Source organism: Neofelis nebulosa, chromosome 11 (genome assembly GCF_028018385.1).
Source record: "Neofelis nebulosa isolate mNeoNeb1 chromosome 11, mNeoNeb1.pri, whole genome shotgun sequence".
NCBI classification, from domain to species: Eukaryota; Metazoa; Chordata; class Mammalia; order Carnivora; family Felidae; genus Neofelis; species Neofelis nebulosa.
In genome coordinates, this window is record NC_080792.1 from 89,826,387 (window position 1) to 89,833,454 (window position 7,068).

Here is a 7,068-nt window from a genome sequence, read left to right on the forward strand (position 1 = left end):
CACGATTAGGACTCACTCCTGAAGTAGGAGAGTGACGGGTGGCACTGTGTGCATGGCTCTTGGAAGAGCTTCTGCCGTGGCCCTTTAAACAAGTCCTGATTCCTCTGCGTCTTTGCTGCCCGCTCTCATCAGGGGACAAGCGAGGCTGGTCAGATACGTCACTGGGTTGCTGCGGGCGATGCCAGCCCTGCCCCAGGAACAAAGGACCCAGACTTCCTGAAGCACAGGAACAGAAAAGGGAACCGCTCTCCCGTGTCCCCTGACTCATACTTTTAATTTTATTTTTTTATCTTTAGTTTTGAGAGAGAGACAGAGTGTGAGCAGGGGAGGAGCAGAGAGAGAGGGAGACACAGAATCCGAAGCGGGCTCCAGGCCCCGAGCTGTCAGCACAGGGCCCGATGCGGGGCTCGAACTCATGGACTGTGAGATCGTGACCTGAGCCAAAGTCGGATGCTCAACCGACTGAGCCACCCGGGTGCCCCATACTGACTCGTACTTTTATCGTATACACCCCAGCCCCCAGCGAAACTTAAATGTGAGGAGAAGAGCAGAACTAGTCCCACCAGCATTTGAAGCCAGGCGCTGCCGTGGGTTCTGTGGAAAGGACAAGATGAGCAAAAGGGACAGAAGTCCCTGCTCTCCGCGGAGCTCGTCACCTGGCAAGGATGGGCGTGGTGTCGTGTGGAATGTTCTGGAATTGTGCCCTGTGGTTCTCAAAGTGCTGCCCAGCTCCCCCACGCTTGTTGTGTCCCTGGTCCCTTTTCATCCCCTCTGCTTGACCTCACACCCTGTGTCCTCTGAAGGCAGGGGACACGTAAGTCCTGCAGAGTTTTGTGCCTGGCGAGGCAGCCTGGAGAGCGCCATGGGTGCCGGCTGGGTCCTGGAGCAACGAGTTGGCCTCTGCTTGCAACCCCCCCCACCCCCCACCTTGAGATCAGAAGCTGTGTCTGGGCTTGAATGGGAAGTGGAGCCAGCAGCCTTCTCCACACCCTCCGTAAGTGGATTGCACCCCGCGGATTCTGGACACAGGGGTGAAGGACGGAACTGGGGGCGGGATCGGAGACGCTTTGTCAAGGTGTCCGTTGCTCCCTGTGACTATCTGGAGGACCTCGTCTCCTGGTGGCTCCTTCACCGTAGGGCAGAGAGATGGGCAGGTCCGCCTGTAGTTGAGTTTGGTGTTACCCGTGTGAGTTTATGTCGTACACGCGGGAATGATGTGGCTTCCCGGCAGATCTCAAGGTTTTGCTAAGTGAAGGCGAGGAGAGGCTAAGTGGCCCTTCACTGTCCTCTCCCTCCTCCCAGCCCCGTGGCTCCTGGGCTCCAAGGGGAGCCAGCTCGGCCCAGGCAGGGGAGGCGGAATGTTCCGGGGGAAGCCACGCGTGCGGGGGTGCAGTCCTCAGACCGTCGCTGGGAGGAGCGGAAGGAGATCATGGAATCTCCTGTGACATCAGTATGAAATTTGAATTGTTACTGTCTTTATGGGGCACATGATAAACTACTGCAGCAGCCCATGTGTTGTGTATGTACACACACACACACACACACACACACACACACACTCGGTGAAGGTGACATACGTGCTCAGACAACAGCCCCTCCTTAGGAAAGCCCTTGTCCAGCTGCCCAGAGTACAGCGGTCTGACATATGCCTTCAGGCTCTGTCCCAGCTTCAGTGCAGAGGCAGCCCACAGCCGGAGGTGGAGCGCAGTGGGACACGGGGCCTGGCACGGGGCCCCCAGGGCGGAGGGGCCGCGGTGGGGTTGGCTGAGGCCTCCCATCTGCAGGGGCGCCGAGCTCTGGCCCCGGCCTGCTGCCTTTGCCTTCATCTCCCCCCCCCCCCCCCCCCCCCCGGCGTCGCCCCCCGCAGACCTCTCGCCTCCGAATTCCGTCTCGGATCTGCTTCCTGGAGGGTCCAGAGGACACGCTGCAAATCAGTTTTCCTCGAGGGACCCGTGGTTGGAGCAGCCGGGAGGCCCTGTCGCAGAGGGGGCCATGGGGCGGTTTGTGAGGGAGGGCGGCGCGTGGAGAGTAATTCCGGGCCCACACACGGCCTCATCTATTCTCCATCGCGCACCCAGGTAGGGCGGGAGGGGACGCACTCTGTCCGCTTTCCAGATGGGAAAACCGAGAGAGCGCCCGAGATTTCGCCGACTTGGCATTTTACGGGCGGGGAGGCAGGGAGCCCGCCTTGGCGGCCGTGTCCCCACCCCCCCAACTGTCCCTGCTTGAGCAAAGCCGCAGAGGGAATGGGAAAGCCATGGGCAAAGACCCAGGGTCTACTCTGTTTGCAAATACATGCGGGGTGGGGGGGTGGGGGGTGGGCAGCTGCCCCAGAGAAAAGCTTTTTGAAATAAGTGTCCTCCCGAACTCACACCTGAATTGCTTTTCCTTTTAAAAATCTCTGCTCTCCATCTTCTGTTTAAGAAGTTCACATGAGGCCACAGGGTCAGGAGAACCAGGCTTCTATTCTTTTCCTTTCTGGCTTGCCCACGGTGCTGGTTATGCAGACGTCTCATGTGATTTCTGAACCTTCCGTGCACGCGTCACGAGCCCTTGGCCTCACCCCTTTCACCCATGACAGCGACGAGCCTCGTCCGAAGAGCCATGAGGTCAGTTGAACATCATTCCATCCTTCCCTGGGACTCTGGTCGGAGTCTCCCCAGAGAACCGTTATGAGCTCCCATCCCTGACACCTTGCTCTAGCCTGAACCCACTCCCCAAAGTAGCCGCATTAACAGCCATTCTTTCCTCCTCCTTGCTAATCCCCAAATCCCAAATTTGGGGAGGGTGGCCAGTGTCCAGCCCCAGGATGAATCGTAAGTGGGTAAAGATACCAGCTGGGTGTCCTACAGTTGAGCTCAATTCTGACACTGTCTACCGGGAGAGAGCGTCAGGTTCCATGGGTCAAGGGCTCAGTCCCACAAGACTGCCTCCCCAGCCCCTTCAGATGCCAATCACAAGGCCAGGTGGTCACCTATGGTCTGGCCCACTGGCTATAGCTTGGAGATTCCAACGATCCCCTCCTAGGGTTTGAGTAATTTGCTGGAGCAGGCTCAAAGATCTCAGAGAAACATTTTTCTTACTAGATTGCTGGTTTACTGCATAGGATACAATTCAGGAACATCCCAGGGCAACGTGTGGGGAAAGGGCGCAGGGCCAAGCTCTCCCAGCACCCACTCTCCCTGCAACTCCACGTGCCCATCAACCCGGGGGCTCTCCCAACCCCGAACGCCAACCTTTAGGGTTTTTCTGGAGGCTTCGTTACAGAGGCGTGATTATTTAAATTGATCCCACCCCCGGCCCCTCTCCCCTCCCCGGAGGTTTGGGGTGGGGGTGGGGCTGGAATTTCCAACCTTCCAATCACACGGTTGCTTCCCCCTGGCAACCAGCCCCATTCTCAGGTGCTTTCCAGAAGTCGCTTCATTAACATAACAAAAGACACCTTTAGGGCTCTCAGCGTTTAGGAAATTCCAAGGGCTTCAGGAACTCTGTGCCAGGAACAGGGATGAAAACCAAATCTGTGCCTGTGCAAAGCTGGATCCCAGTCCTGCACTAACAGGATGGGTGGACTTCGGCGTATAATTGACCTCCCGTGGATTCAGGTTCTTCTCAAGTGAAAATATTTGCCCTGCCTTACTGGTGGTGTGGGAGGAGGTGAGATACAAGGATGGAGGGAAGCAAGAAGGGGCAGCAGGGAAACGCAGGTGGGTGGCCCCCAGGGGTCACCCCCCCCCAGGGTCAGAGGGGGCCCCACAGCCACCTACCTCACTGCTCTGAGGTGCACCTGCGTCATGTAAACATGGACTCCAGGTTAGAAAGCCCACTTCACGTCAGAAATTCCTTCCCCCGTCCCGGGCTGGGAGCTGCTTCACAAATTGGATTCTGCAATTTCATTGAGAATCCTTAATGGGAGATCTGAAATAGCAGAGGACAGAGATTGCCAGGGTGTCTGCCCTCCAGAAGAGTCCTGTCAGCTATTGATTGGTCCCTCCGAGCCCTAAAAGTCACAGTCCCCAGCTCCAGGAGGTCCAAGGGGAGACCAGTCTTCGGCTTAGAGGGGCAAGTAGGTGGAGAACCTACTGGGAAGAGAGTAGCTGTAAGAAAACCCTTCTCTTAGAAAAACAAAGGCAGGTTACAGAGCAAGGAGAGGAGCAAAACCCCGCCTCCTTCGCTGACCCAGGAAATACGATGGAGAATGTTCCCGTGATGTGTCCATTGAGAATCCATTGAGAATGAAACAGATCTGTCCTCTTTCTCTCTCCTGCTTCTCCCTTTGTGCGTATTTCCCGTGCAGACAGCTTTCACGGCCTCTCAGGGTCTCAGACGAAGACAAGGCTGGCGACATTACGTCGCGAGGGGGCAGCCAAGTACGACACATTGGAAACGCAGGCCCTCAATCTTCCACCCGCCCGGAGAGCAGTGTTATCCACTTCCTCTGAGGGGTCCCTCTTTTTTTTCTGGGCTGGAGAAGTTTCCTGTAATACATTGGCCCATTTTACAATCCGTTTTTCCATTAGCTTGGAGTAAAGAGTGGAAAAACAGAATGAATTGTGGAAAGAAGCGGAACATAGGTATAAATGTCAGATGACGGGGTTTTACAGGCACATGGAAATCTCCCCCCTTCACAAACCATTGTGATTATTTTTAGACTTAGAACTGGTCTCAGGGTGGCCCGAGAGAGAGGGGACGGAAAAAGGACATCCCAACTGCTACTCTGTGGTTCAAACCAGTGGCACGTGTGCGTCCCTCGATTCAACAAGTAAATATGTTCACCACCTGCCATATATGAGCTGGGACAGATGCCGTGAGGAACACTGAGGCGACTTACCCGCAGCCCGTGCCCTGTGCCCTGCATCTGGCTGGTGGGTGGGTGACAGGGTCACCACCTTCTGCGGCTGGAAGTCCAGAGGGTCCCAGTCACCAGGAAGACACGCCCCGAGCGCGAGTGCGAGGAGGGAGAGGTGGGGAGTCAGGAGGTGCTTCATCAGGTTGGTTCAGCAACGACACATATCACTTTAACGTGTAGGTCGTTGGCCAAAGCAAGTCATGGGGCCGAGGCTGTCGTCGATGGGGCAAGAAAGTACAATCTTTTGGAGCAATGACCTAGTTTGCCACGTTGGTGTACAGAGCGTGCTGATGGCATAGTTTGGGCTCAACCTGCTGTTTTGCAAGTACCAGCCGATTTCTTCCCCGGGAGCCTCCAGGTGTCCCAAGTACGCCAGCTCCTAAGTTCACCGGGAGGAAGATCCAGTATTTACCAGGAAAACCATGGGCAGACCTAGGGCAGGAACAGCAGAAATGAAAGTAAATCAGTGGATAGGAAAGAGGCTATGGAGGCAGGATCCGTGGAACTGACCGGCCAACCTCTGAGGACTTTGGGAACCTGACAAAAGGATTCCAAACCGGATTAGGAAGAAAAAATCGGCAGGAGTGATGTGGAATTTTTGATGAGAAGAGTGAGTAATGGGGGAGACCTATCCCGTCAACAGTGAACATAATAGAAAGCTAGAATAATGAAAGCGAATGGCATTAAATCAAGAATAAACCAGTAGATCAGGGACAGAACAGAGAGCTCAAAAATATATCGCTTGATGTGTTTAATTGCATTAACATGGGAGGGATAGCTTGATTAATAGAGTTAATAAGTCATTTGGGGGAAAATTGACCCTTTAAACAAAATCAGTCAAGAGTCTTGCTTCATCCTGTATCCCAAATAAATTTTAGTTGCATGAAAGAAATACATGAGTAAAATCATGGATGAATTGGAAGAGAATATAGGCGCTCTCTGGATAAGTTCTTTCTTCCCATGTGTAAAAACAACAGAAAAAAAAATCCCTAAAGAAAGAAATTAAGAAATTAACCACTTAAATATTTTAATTTCCATATATGTACATATGTGGTTTTTTCCTAGAGAAAATGAAAAGCCAAAAATGAACTATGAAGATACTTGTCCAAATATATTAATGTCCTTAAATGCACAAAATACTCATGCTAACTAGTAAGAATAAGACGAGGACCCTAAAAGAAAAACGAGCAAAGACCACAGGCAGACAATTCAGGGAAGAGAAAATGTAATTAGACAGTAAAGAGTTGCACACAAAACACAGAGCAAATTGCCAACCTCAGCAATAATAAAAGAAATCCAAGTGCGCAGAGGGAGGCAACAAGCTTTGACTTAAGTGAGCAAAGATTGGGAACATGCAAAAGTGTGAGTGGCTTTGGGGAAAGGTACCTCTTGGCATCTGTGCTCATACGTTCTACAGGTTCACACCTTCTACAGGTTCACACCTTCCACAGGTTCACACCCCTTACAGGTTCACACCCTCTGCAGGTTCATACCTTCTACAGGTTCACACCTACAGTTTCACATCTTCCACAGGTTCACACCTTCTACAGTTTCACACCCTCTACAGGTTTATGCCTTCTACAGGTTCACACCTTCCACAGGTTCACACCTTCTACAGGTTCACACCTTCCACAGGTTCACACCTTCTACAAGTTCACACCTTCTACACGTTCACACCCCTTACAGGTTCACACCCTCTGCAGGTTCATACCTCCTCCAGGTTCACACCTACAGGTTCACATCTTCCACAGGTTCACACCCTCTACAGGTTCACACCTTCTACAGGTTCACACCTCCTACAGGTTCACACCTTCCACAGGTTCACACCTACAGGTTCACATCTTCCACAGGTTCACACCTTCTACAGGTTCACACCCTCTACAGGTTTATGCCCTCTAAAGGTTCACACCTTCCACAGGTTCACACCTTCTACAGGTTCACACCTTCCACAGGTTCACACCTTCTACAAGTTCACACCTTCTACACGTTCACACCCCTTACAGGTTCACACCCTCTGCAGGTTCATACCTTCTACAGGTTCACACCTACAGGTTCACACCTTCCACAGGTTCACACCTACAGGTTCACACCTTCCATAGGTTCACACCTTCTACAGGTTCACACCCTCTACAGGTTTATGCCTTCTACAGGTTCACACCTTCCACAGGTTCACACCTTCTACAGGTTCACACCTTCCACAGGTTCACACCTTCTACAGGTTC